A 14,074-nucleotide genomic window follows, 5' to 3' on the forward strand; every position below is an offset into this window, starting at 1 on the left:
TTCAGGATTTACAACTATATATTCAGAGTTATAACTATATATTCAGGTTTTACATTTATATATCCAGAGTTATAACTATATATTCAGATTTACATTTATATATTCAGAGTTATAACTATATATTCAGGTTTTACATTTATATATTCAGAGTTATAAATATATTCAGGATTTACATTTATATATTCAGAGATATAACTATATATTCAGGTTTTACATTTATATATTCAGAGTTATAACTATATATTCAGGATTTACAACTATATATTCAGAGTTTTAACTATATATTTGGATTTACATAGAATTATTTCCTGTTTGGCCCCCCATATGGCAAGCCGTTCAGGAAATAATTATATTTATAATATGAAGTCTGAATATATAGAATGAAAGTCTGAATATATAAAACGAATGTCTGAATATATATGGAATGAAAGTCTGAATATATATATATAGAATGGAAGTCTGAATATATATAGAATGAAAGTCTGAATATATATAGAATGAAAGATATAGAATGAAAGTCTGAATATATATAGAATGAAAGTCTGAATATATAAAATGAAAGTCTGAATATATATAGAATGAATGTCTGAATATATAGAATGAAAGTCTGAATATATATAGAATGAATGTCTGAATATATAAAATGAAAGTCTGAATATATATAGAATGAATGTCTGAATATATAGAATGAAAGTCTGAATATATATATAGAGTGAAAGTCTGACTATATATAGAATAAAAGTCTGAATATATAGAATGAAAGTCTGAATATATATATATATATATATATATATATATATATATATATATATATATATATATATATATATATATATAGAATGAAAGTCTGAATATATATAGAATGAAAGTCTGAATATATATATATATATATATATATATATATATATATATATATATATAGAATGAAAGTCTGAATATATATAGAATGAAAGTCTAAATGTATGTGAAAGTGTGAATATGTGAAAAGAAAGTGTACATTTGACAATTCTCACTGAATAATGTGTAGCTTGTTTTAGCCTTTTGAATTGTGATTCATTTAAAAATGTCATTCCCTGAAATTTTCCAATACTTTGGTGAGCTACAAGACTTTTTTGCAACAGTTGGTCATACTCCAAACAACATAAACAATTTGGAGTCTACATCACGTCATCTCGAGGATCATATTTCCATTCTTGCGCTTATGGGCAGTCATGTTCAACAAAATCTTGCTGAAAGAACATTATGCATCATTTTCGAAGGAATATATATATATTCAAGACTCCCAACATTTCACTTTGACATCCATAGGGAGTTTTATGGACTTTTAAAATGAAAGGTCTTAAGAAATGAAATCTTTAGCATAAGTTCTGCCAGAAAGACTCAATTACTACGTCACTTATTACCTTCACATCTATCCAATCATGTCCTAATACTGTATAAAAGATCATTACTTACACATGTTTGAGTTTGCATGTTTGAGTTGCCTTGTCTTCAGGCAGGAAATGCAGATCCGCTACCCTCGGATTATGCACTACGGACGGGGCCTACGCCAAAGCGAATCAATTATTCTGCTTATACCACGGTCGTGTGTGTGTGTGTGTGTGTGTGTGTGTGTGTGTGTGTGTGTGCGTGCATGCATGTGTGAGTGCATGAGAGAGAGAGAGAGAGAGAGAGAGAGAGAGAGAGAGAGAGAGAGAGAGAGAGAGTGAGAGAGAGAGAAAATATATGAATATTATATAAATTGTCATTTAATATTTAGCCTATTTGTTCTTTATGATGAGATGCTATAGAGTAGAATTGTAATTAATTCATGCAAGTCAACATCAAATTATTTCATAACTTAGTATCTTAACCAATTAGAATCAAGCATTCTACAGTTCCATGAAATAAATTAAATGGATCTATCTCGTTTTGGGTGTGGGCTATAGACTTGAGCTAGACATGAACTATATTAATTATACTTGATTGGAAAAACATCATAAAGAGCATGAAGAGTCTTCAAAATTGTTGTACTACTGTAGGCTGTCAAGCGATTAAAATAATTATTACACAATGTGGTGAATAATAAATCAAATGTGAAATTACTGTGTGGTGATTAATAAATCAAATGAGAAATTACCCCCAAAAGATAATTTTAAGGGCACCTATTATGCTACTTTTTACAAGATGTAAAATAAGTCTGATGTCTGAGTATGAGTGTGTTTTTTTATAGCATTTTTTATAGCATATTAAAATTGCTACTTTTTGGGGGTGAGCAAAAACGTGCCGTTTTTGTGTGTGTCCCTTTAAATGCAAATGAGCTGCTGCTCCCGGCGCCCTTTCAAGAAGAGCTCATGCTCCGGTAGCAACAAAACAGGACAATCTCACACAATAAAATGTGAGAAACTGTACTAGCGGTGTTCGGTTCGAGCCCGAGTCAGACAATGATGCCACAGAGCCAGAAAATATATGCTGCATGGAGATAGAACAGGTATAGTTTAGTTTAATTACAGTTAAAACTTATGTTGTCACCTTGTTTTTATCCACTACAAGCCTGTTGTAGTAGACCTCGTCTGAATGGTGGCCAAAACTTTACTGATGAGTTTTATGAAGTTTATTGTACATCACACAAAAGATGAAGCATCCGTTTTCGCTCCAGAAAATCACTGTAAGAGCTGAATAAATCACAGCACAAGAAATGCGCAATAAAGTCTTATCCATAAACTCTCTCTCTCTCTCTTGCATTATCATCAACATACTCAGCGAATTAGACAAAAGCACTCGTTACAACTAACAGCAAACACATATATACAGACTTAATGCCTTTTCTGGGGGTGCTTAATAAACTGGTAAACTTTATATCCATAAAACACCTCTTATGAACTGTAATAAAGTGCTTGCTCTCCCTTTCATTACTGCCATGACCAGTATCGATTCAGAGACTATAAGCTGTAACACGAACAGTTGGTACTGATCCATCCTTGAGTAACAACATTTTTGCAAAGCCTGTGTTTTGTATTGTCCCTTTGTATTGACCCTCGTTCACAAACCAGTCTGGAGTGAAATGATTTACACAGACATCAATGAATTTATATATATTGTGCAGCGCATTACCTTCAAAAATAATCTGCGTTCTCAGTGGCTTGCATGATGGGAGAAAATGAAGACTCTTATGTTCACCCTTACATTCAACAACAAAACACCAGGAATGCTTACGAGACATTGTCACTACTGCTCTAGAGCAATATAGAGAGCTATATGTCTCTCTCGCTCTCTCTCTCTCGCTCTCTCTCTCTCTCTCTCTCTCTCTCTCTCTCTATATATATATATATATATATAGTTGATTTAAATTCAATAAAAAGGATCTCTGCCCCTCAGCTCTTTTTCTCACAATAACACACAGATGTTAATGACTGATTACAAGAGAGAAACAAAAGAAATGGTACTTAATGGAACATCAATAACAATTGATGTAATCAACAGCTTGGTACCCTCCGTACACCTGGCAGCACTTTATCATGAGAATGGCCTGGTTTGCTATAGCGTGAAGACGAGGGGTTTAGATTGTACCTACTGTGTGGGTATGGCATTTATTAAAAAGGAAATCATTTGGCCAGTGCTGCCATACATCTACAAGTACCTTCCTTTTTCACTCTCATTTGCTAGAAACAGCACACAAACCCACAGCTCCATCTCACTCTACTATAATAGTGAATTTATTTGCACAAATCAAAAAAATACAAAGACAGTGTAAAATATACATGAATGCCTTAATTCAGCAATAAACCTTTAACATTAAAGGTTGGACAGGACCGGACTGGTATAATAAAGAGATAATAGTGTACTGATAATAGAAAGTAGCCACCACACCATGTCTTTTAAGTGATTATCATTTAGAATACTTTCATGAGTCTTTAGAAAATTTCACACGGGACCATTACAATGTAAAACATTTACATTATTCAGCAACTCATCTCAGTCTCGTCTTAGTTGTGAGCCCTTTTCATACAAATGCTCATCAATTCGCATTCATCACTCAACACAATCTGACTGCTGAAACTGCATATATTCATGCTAATAAAAATTACTTGTAACAAAAGTGTAAGTGAATGGTAGTTGGTGGCAAGAGTCTTTTAAAATGAATGCTTCCATGCTAATCTTGTAATTTCTATGCTAATGTTTGTGCCGCACGTCTGTTTTGGAGAGCTGTTCACTGTTCGGCTTTTTTCTAAAAAGCCATCCAAAAAAAAAAAAATTACTTACTGATAAGTAGTCCTTAATAGAATAAAAATAAATACATAAAAACACTACAATTAACATTAACAACACTACATTAACATATTCACTCTACAGAAGAAGAAGAGCTTGCAGAGTTTGGATGCTTAGTGACTGAGGTTTGACAGTTCATTTCCATTTTTTCTGTTATAGATTGCAGTCAATGCGTTGCTTTCACAATATCCAAGGGGTCTATGCTATGCTCTATATTTTCAGTTGAATAGTCAAAGTTCCGCCACCTTCAGTGTGTCAAAACAAAGGACACCCATTTACAGACCACAACCAAAAAAAAAACAAAAAAAAACAAGGACACAATATATATATATATATATATATATATATATATATATATATATATATATATATATAAATATATATATGATAAAAATTACAAATTAATAAAATCATTAATTAGGCTATAATCTATTAATTTATCTGTCTAATGTCTAAAAACAACAATTATCTGTCTACAAAGCTCTAATAATGTATGGAATATTATATGAATAGATTATCCAAAAAAAAAAAAAAAAAAGGCTTTAGAAGCACGGATGTGTCTTTGTTCTTCTAAATCTATTAATATAATATTCCATGCATAAATCATGCTCCTTTACGTCAGACATTCTGAGCTACTGAAATGCTTCTCTGCAAAGTGTGCAGTTCGCCTAAGTTTCATCATTAGTTACTGGACAGACCCATTAATACATTTTTCCCTCTTGCGTAAAAAGGGCAGATGTGAGCTCAACATGTTTTTAAAAAAAAAAAAACAAGAAGGTTTACAGCGCATGTGCTCGAGACTCCGTCGCTATATGGAAACTAAAATGCAATCGCTAAAATGCAAGCACGCGCAACCCAGACAGCAACATAGTGTCGGCCCGGATCCGGCCCACATCTGGTACGCATGGAATCCACATGTACCAGATTTCACCCGGATCTGGGCCGACACTATGTTGCTGTCTGGGAAATTAGCTTCTCTACTACTTATTGTGAAATTTACTTCTTTATATTTGCTATTAGTATTCTTCACACTGCAAAATCCTCATGTGTTTATTCAGCCCGGTCTCACCCCAAAACGTCACATACTGAGGCGTCTTGACCAAACGGCAATATATGACGAAAAGGGTACCCCTAAAACGTCCATATGAGACGAAGACATAAGCGCACCAGCAGCGCCTCTTAGCGGTACCCTAACGCATACCTAAACCTACCCATAACCCGAATAGTCACATACGGACGTTTTAGGGGTACCCTTTTCGTCGTATATTGCCGTTTGGTCAAGACGCGTCAGTATGTGACGTTTGGGGGTGAGACTGTGTTGGTTTATTCAACTATGTGTGGGCCTATGTAAAATACAGGACAAATCGCATCCCATATTGATTTGATACGAATGAGCATCATTTTACCTGTAAATATGGAACGATTACGTATTTTACGGGACGCGTGGCAACCCTACATCCAGGTATCAACCCTGCTTAGCTTCAGTGGGCAACTAGTCTTGGGCTACAGGGTGATATGGCTTTGCTGATGAAATCAGCTTTTACAATGATGAAATAACGCTTATTCAATAAATCTGCGTGGTTTTCAAGCATCACTTCGCCTCCTGTCTCTTGCAATTCTCTGACCTCTGCATTTTGGCTATTAGAGGAGAACATGACAGAGTTTTAATATCAGAAAAAAAATGTCTGCTATTTCCTAATGGAGAGAGAGATATCTACCAACGAATAAAATGGATCTAAAAAATTAATTTAACCGGAAAATGTCAGAATTCGGATTTTTGCGTTTCAGTATTTGTTTCTAAATGTTTCGGCATTAACAAGTGCATTACATGGTGACACTGCATACATGCCTACATAGTGAGACAGAGTGAGTGTGGGTTTATGCCAATCTATTTGTAGGTTATGTTTTGCTATTGGCCCTCAACAAATATATATTATTGACCAATCAGCGTACTTAAGTTCAAAATCATTTTCATTGGTTTGTGCTTACTGCTTATTGTTTTGAGGAATGAGGAGCAGAAAGTTCTATTAAAAATATGTTAATATCGCCAAAATGTCAAAAAGACAGTCAAGCACATTTTTTCATTTATTTTCCTGAGTAAAGCTGATGGCGTTTCTGATTGAAAGAGATCCAGAGAAGATGAAACTTCATACCTGGACATTCCGCTAACACTAATCAGGTTAGCAGGAGACACGAGCAACAAATGTTTGAGCAGTCAGAAATCTATGTAATGGAAGAGGCAACAACTTCGTCGGTGAGAGAGTATACAAGTATACATTTAATGAAGTGCTCTGCAATTGTTCATTTACAAATTAAGCACTGGAGATAACTAAATTAAGCACTGGAGATAGCTATATTAACTGTATAATATGGCAGAGAGTAGTATTACCTCAGTGAGATCTCAATGTAAGGGGCTTGTACTTGTAGTACAAGTACTTGGGTTACACTTTATTTTGATGGTCCCCATCAGACATTCTGTTGACTATAAGTTACGTTACACGTACATGTCAACTAACTCTCATTAGAGTGTATTAGTTGAGTGGTAGACTGTTAGGTTAGGGTGAGTAGAATAAGGGGCTCGGGTTATAGAATAAGTTGACATGCACTTACAAAGTTAGTTCCAGTTAGTAAAATGTCTGTTGGGGGACCATCAAAATAAAGTGTTACCAGTACTTGTAGTACAAGTAGTACAAGACTTGAGTACTTTTAAGTATTTGTATGATGTTCTACTATTTTGAGATGCACAATATTAATGCATGGGCAATTTCTGAAAAGTGAACTTTGAAGTTTGTACTTTGTAGGTACAAATATTCAGGAATCTATTGTTTACATTCAAAGATGTTGAATTGGACTTTATTTCATTTATAATGTCTTATGTCTAAGGTTTACAGCAAGGCTCAGTTTTTTTTTTTTTTTTTTTTTTTGGGGGGGGGGGCTTTGTGCTTTCTGCTGTTCTGTAAGCTTTGTGTTATTTGCAGCATGTGACATATTTTTCAACAGCAAGACAATCCCAGAATGCACTTCTGTTCACCTCCATTCATCTGATGTCTCTGGTTAATTCTGTCATCAGCTTTCCAATTGCATGTAATGCTTTCAGTGTTTCAGCTTTAATGTGCTCAGTCTGCTGAAAGCACACAGGGATCATTTATAACGTAGCATTAGCTTTTATTCGTGGTATTGTGATTTCAGAAGCAAATGACTTCATGTCTCCATTCCAACATACAACCTTAATTCCCAGAATCCTCCACACTATCACAATTCTTGTTAGAGCTTTGATCTGCACAAATATATGACACTACAAGAGTTGAATGAGTGATGTCATTTCACACTGCTCAGGGTAACAAAAGCGTTTTTCTTTTTCCTTTTCTCTCCATATTAAGACAGGTCAATATTTCCTGAATGACACATTGTTCCACATGAAGACGAAGCAGAAGGCGTGAAATTACTGATAACGGTGTCCACATTAATGCAACACGAAAGTCAACAATGACGACAGTGTCCTCCAACTGTATAACCACTGAGTCGATTACAAAAAAAATTGACATGTAATTTGACTGCTCACAATTCAGCACAAAACAACAAACACAAGGGGAGAGATGGCTAGTTAAATCAATTAAATACAGTTTTTTTTATTTTTTTTATAAGTTTATAAGCTGTTTTCCTCATAAGGACCACAAATTTCTAATATTGCCATCCTTGTGGGGACATTTTGTCTGGGTTTACCTTACCATGTTTACAAAACATGACTATAAATTTCATAAATGTTTAAAAAATTTTTTTTTTTTTTGTATGTTTTGCTCACATCAGGTGCACAGTGGTTAAAGACTCCATGTGTTTCAGAGAAAACAGCTGTCTATACCCTCACCAGTCAGCACTTACACTGATGTTGATGTGTAACATATTTACAAGTGATGAATAGTTTATGCAGAAAGTGTTGTAAATCATTTATTTATGCGTTTACACATTGTTGTGTTGAACACTGTTACTTACCTCTTACAAATGATCTGTACGTGTATACAAGGCATTTACAACACTTTCTGCACCCTCTAATTGCTACATACATAAAAAAAAAAAAAACCCCACATAATTTATTAAACATTTATTAAACGCATATTCATGTTTTGTAAACGATTAGTTAATAATTAACTAATCAATTGTAAATGACTTACAACTGAATCTACAAAACATACACACAATAATTAACATATCACTTAATCATTTATGAACGCATAGTCATGTTTCATAAATAATTAGTTAATCATTTACTAATCACTTGTAAATGACTTGTAACAGAATTTACAAAACATACATAAAATGTTAGTATATCACTTGCTAATCATTTATGAAACGATTAGTTCATCATTAACTAACCACTTATAAATGACTTACAACTGAATGTTATTATAAAGTGTTACCGTTTTTTCTTTATTTGGTTGTGGTAACTTAATGAAATTGTCTTGATAACTTCGGAATTTAGGCAGTGGATTTCCAGTTCCCAGCATGCTTTGCATAGGACTGGATAAGGAGAATAAATGTTGGAATTAAGTGTTAATTGATTTGTTTTTAGTGAAGGGAAAGACCTGTTAGTGTTTAATGCTGTTATGTTTGACATTTAAAAGAGTGTATGTAATGTTGAAGTTTTTGTGGTTGCCATTGTGCTGAAGAGTAAATACATGGAGGTAAACACTACCCCAGATAGCAATGAGTCGGCGGACCACCGTCGGTGCTCCGGCGGCAGTAGAAGCGGCAGAATGGCGACATCGCAAACACGTTGGACGGCGCACCGCCGGCGGCAGCCGCTTTTTAAAAGCGGCAGCCGCCTTCCTACCGCCTTCGTTCCGCGGCCGGCCCGCGGGCCAACCACTATTCCGCCGCCTTTATATTGAAGGCGACCCTTCCGCGGCCCGCCGGAGGCAAGCGCTATTTTCCAGCGATCTGCCGCCGCTTATTCTGGCTATATATATATATATATTTAATATTTATAGCATGCAGTTTATCAAGAATAATGATTGCTCAAACCAGACAAATATCCACTTGGCATTTTTATTCCACATTTCAAAGTACAGTAACTGTCATTTAAACAAGATGTGTCAGATCACTGAAACATAACAGAAAAATAAATAAATAAATATACTAACATGCAGGTTTCTAATTAAATTTTGGTAAAAAAGAACAACAAAAAAACAGCCTTACAAGCAAATTACAACTCTTACAATAATTGTTCATATAAAGAGGACAGCTCTAGGGTGAAAAAAATTACCAGTAAACATTATGACAAGTAAAGAGAATACTTGAAAATAATGTGCAGCATACCAAATAAAATAAATAAAAGTATGACATCACATTTACAAGCCATTTCTAACAATAGGATAAGTGGCAGTAATTTATAGTAAAGCTCTGGAGTAGAATAGACCATTACCGGTATAACTGCAATGCTGACCTGTGGCACAAGGACTAATATTTGAAAAAAGAAAATAAAAGTATTTTGCACAGTTAGTGAGTATAGCGTGACACTTCTGACTTCTTTAGGGGTCTTGATGTTACTGACTGCAAGATTAAGAAAGGATTCCAGTTGTCAGTGATTCTGGGGTGTCAGTAGTCAGCCTGGTGCCTTTTTCTGCCTTCACGGTCAGATGCTCCTTTCAGGTAACGCGAAACGTTAACCTAGACTGCTTCATCAGTGGCATCCTGGGTTGCCGGGTTCTTCCTGATGGCTAATTTAGAAAATACAGATCTATCATTTCATTTGAATTGCTTGAGGCCATACACATCTACTTAAATATAATAAAAAATATATCCAACTTACTTTGAACAATGATCTTCAGGAACATGTCTCTAAAACATGCTTTATCCCCGACACCAAGCTGAAAATCCAAAAAAGTGTTACAAATTACATTTCTCTGAAGCTTCTCATAAATAAATAAAAAATGTGAAAGGCTAAGGATTCAGACTGTAATATATGCAGTATACAATCTTAAATTTTACTTTTTAGATTACTCTATGGCGTTATAATCAGCAAACTTACAAATTGTTCCTGGAGCTTTTTATCCTGCTTCAAACTGTTGTCAAGACACGGCAAATCTTCCTGGGTGTGTAGGGGGAGTAACAGATCCCCTGACAGGGATAACTCCAACAGACACAACATCACCAAATTCTGCAAGACGTCACAGCATAAGGGTCTGATCTGCACCTACAGGGTTTCCCAGAATAAAATAGTCAGTCCTGGTCCCTCAATTACTAAACTATGACATTTATATCTAGATCTACTACATGTACAGGTAGCCCCAGTGGGAATTAAACCAACAACCACAAGTGCTGTTTGCAAGTTGTACCTGATTGCCCAGTGCAAGCAAACATCTTCAACATTGTTTGTTGAACTTGCTTCACCTGCTCTTGAAGTAAGCCGCTGTCATCCGAAGCTACAAAATGAAAGGCATATGGTAATTTTGGACTTACATCACACACAAAAAAGTACAATTTAAGAAACAGTGCAAATTCTCACCTGCTCGTGCAATGCTTTCCCTCAGGGCCTGGTTCTACATTTAAAAAATAAAATAAAAAACAACTAAAGGCACTATTTTCAATACTGTTAAAACACTGGACATTAAAACATAGGGCTAGAATATACCTTCACAGCTGAAAACTTCATGCTTGACACGAGATGCCATTGGAGTACAAGGGCCAACAATAGATCAATGACTTTCTCCCTCCTATTGACAATCATTGACATGTAAAAATATGTTTGAAGTTAGTGCATACATTTAATGAATTGGACTTAAATGTAACACTTAGTTAAGCGCAACGTATTACATATCTCCAGAGTTTTCACCCATATGCTGCCAGGGTAAATTTGCTGCCGGGGGTGTAAAGCTTAGTACTTGATGAGCTGGGGGAGCAAACATAACATCTTTCATTTCAATGCAGAGTATTGCATATTCAGTAACGAAACAATAATTGAACTGTGCAAAGCTAATGGAATGTACAACACACCTCAACACCTTTCATCCAGAAACTGCTGCAGCGAATCCCATCAAGTGTCCTAGTGAAAAACAGATTATGATAAAAGGATTCATCATCTTAAAGTCAGCATGAATTTTTTTTTACAATTTGTATTTTTATATGTACTATTGTAGTGTTTATGTAAATGATTCATCTGTGCACTTCATTTTTTTTTTATTCATGTACCCTTATAATCTTTAATCAAATACATTACCCTTCCCTCCCCCCTCGAAACAACTTCTCTTCCAGTCATGTGCAATGGCGTGAGGGCGTGGCAACTTCCCTCAAACCATTAGTCTGCTATGAGCAGAGATGGAGGTGAGGAGAGCTAGAGTAAAACCCTGCTCCTCTATTCAATATTCCCTTTCACTTGGAAATACATCACAACACTGGAGAAAAGTCGTTTGTAACTTCTGGTTCATGCCGACTTTAAATAGAAGCAATAGTTTCCAAGACAAAAAACTTCACAAATAACATCACTTACTTGTACTCAAACTCTTGGCGGATTCTGGATTACTGGGGAGAAACCTGGTTCTGAGGAAGAGGAAACAGAAATTTGATAATAATAATAATAATAATAATAATAATGAATGAAAGAGTCCGTTATCCACAATGAACAGACAAATAAATTACACAGATGAAATAAAGGAAAATCAAATGTACAAGTCAGACCCATATACCTGCTCCCTTCATGAACTTAAAATGATGTTTCTCCCAGGTGCTGTGTGGAGGTGTGCAGCGGATGGCTAAATTGTTCCCTTGTCTTTTTTGCGGAGGTTAAATGGGGGCCAATGGCACATGCCCTTCGCTAAACCACTCTTGCGGAACCACTGCAAATGGCAGATCCTCCTTGTTGATAAACTGAACAATGTGAAGCATCTAAAATAGAAGACACATTAGCATAAAGTATACTTTTTGATTCATTTTTTTCAGGCAAAATCAACAACATTAAAATGCTCACCCCTTCGAAAAAGCAGTAATTTTCACAAGTGGATCAACAGAAAACCATGTTCAGACAAACAAAATCATATAAACAACCTATATATATCGTTATTTTTGTAAGAAAACACCAAAAGTTAAACTACCGCTAAGTCTTTCTAGATGTAAAGTTTGGCTAACGTTACCTACTGTAGCTAGATACATTTCAACATGTAGCAACGTTAGAACATGCTTGAACTGTGTAAAAAAGGTGAACAGCATGTGGTAGCGAACACTGTAATCTAGACTAGCAGCATAATTATGTTTAGTTAGAAAACAACACAAGTTATACTACTATAAAAATCAGTCTTTCTTGTCGTGAAGATTTTGCTAACGTTTCCATTCCCACGTAACGTTAGGCGGCAGAATAATTGTCCGTAGTTCAGGAACTGTAACGTTAGTTAATTCGACTGACCAATACTATCTTAAACCACATGTACTCACACTTGTACAAACATACGTAACAGTTAAACATATACTTAGAAGAAGAAAAAAACTCAACGCCAGGAAGAAACCAAGTAACGTTAGCCTAGCTATGTCAGAAACATGGCGGAAACTTTGCAAACAAGACTAACTTAAGTTACTTTAGCTTGACTAGTTAGGCAAGAACAGATTTTAAGAAGAAGTACTAAAAACAATGTCAAAAATGAACATAGTAATATTGCATCACACAAAAAGGCAAAATGTACTTACTTAAAAGATCGTATATTTCCTCTCTCCAAATACTGCAACCGTGTGAGGAGCATAGAGGTGACGAGACGAGTTATCTGCTTCAGTTTTTTAGGTGCTGCCCCTCTCGACCGGTGGAGGTACTTCTCTGTTTGTGCTTTAACATTTTCTTAAACATTTGTACAGGTCGTGAAACTCGCAATTGCAAACTGCAAAGTAATCCCTTATACATGTAAAAGGTAAAATAAAAAAAAAAAAATTAGCTTGTAAAAACAATGAAAGACATGACAGAGAGACAAAATATTTCTAAATATTTCACTTTATCCTTCAGGTCAAAACAGACATTTTCATGTTTCTCATAGACATTACCATGGTTGCAAATTAATAAAAAAAAATATAAAGCAAACCCAAGATTTTGGCCAAGTTGCAGATGTCTTTCATTGTTCACTGATTTCAGGCATTGGTGAAAAATCTAAATTGTTCATACCATGAATGAAATATTTATTTAAAAAAATAATCAGAATCAGAAAGATATTTATTGCCAAGTAAGTTTTAGAAAAATTAATCATTTTTGGTCTATTATTGGTACATCTCAAATTGTGCATAAATCAAAGAAATGTAAAGAATTGTCACCTTAAGTGAATAAAATAATTCTATATATTTTACATATCTGCTATCGCTTCAGAGTTTCAAAGTAGGCTAATTTAAATGGAATCAGAGTCAAATCTGTTATAACCCCTAATGGCTTTAGAGCAACAACAAAAATTTATATAATTCACATAATAATTATAATCGCTTTAAATGTGAAAAGTAGTTAAAATGCTATCAGTTTCACTCATGGCTGGTCGATATCAAAGCGGCTTGCCGCCAGCCGGCCGCGGTTCATTTAGACGGCGGCAGCCGTCAGAGAGAATGAAGTCGGCGGCCCGGCGGCTGTTCGCCGGCGGCATCTCGCAAGAAATGGGAGTGACGTATTCGGCGGCAAACGTTTAATCTCCGCCAGCGGGGCGCACCTATAGCCGACAGCTTGGGGCCGGCGGCAAAAAGAAGCCGTGCAGATATTTTTTGCTATCTGGGACATTGACTCTATAAGCGACGCCTGTGCTAATGCCAGTGACAAGTAATATCTTACTTGTTCATTAAATATACATGTTAAATCAGTTGTGTTAGCATGTGCTAT

General features: G+C 35.3%; 1 protein-coding gene and 1 long non-coding RNA gene across 5 annotated transcripts in view; both read right to left on the bottom strand.

Annotated features, from left to right (window-relative positions):
* Positions 1 to 14,074, bottom strand: part of tafa5a (TAFA chemokine like family member 5a) — a 191,796-nt gene that overhangs the window by 80,860 nt on the left and 96,862 nt on the right. The gene's annotated exons all lie outside the window — the stretch shown is intronic.
* LOC307157139 lies at positions 9,278 to 13,011 on the bottom strand. Of its 2 annotated transcripts, XR_013820875.1 has the most exons (11): positions 12,919 to 13,011; positions 11,928 to 12,126; positions 11,732 to 11,781; positions 11,239 to 11,287; positions 11,059 to 11,134; positions 10,877 to 10,958; positions 10,751 to 10,784; positions 10,581 to 10,667; positions 10,274 to 10,438; positions 10,055 to 10,112; positions 9,278 to 9,962 (listed from the first exon to the last, which is right to left on the bottom strand). It is a non-coding gene; the product is annotated as an uncharacterized lncRNA (long non-coding RNA). The 2 variants fall into 2 exon arrangements; XR_013820876.1 differs by having other exon boundaries at positions 10,877 to 11,134.

The sequence above is a fragment of the Squalius cephalus genome (assembly GCF_949319135.1).
Source record: "Squalius cephalus genome assembly, chromosome: 4".
Classification (NCBI taxonomy): Eukaryota; Metazoa; Chordata; class Actinopteri; order Cypriniformes; family Leuciscidae; genus Squalius; species Squalius cephalus.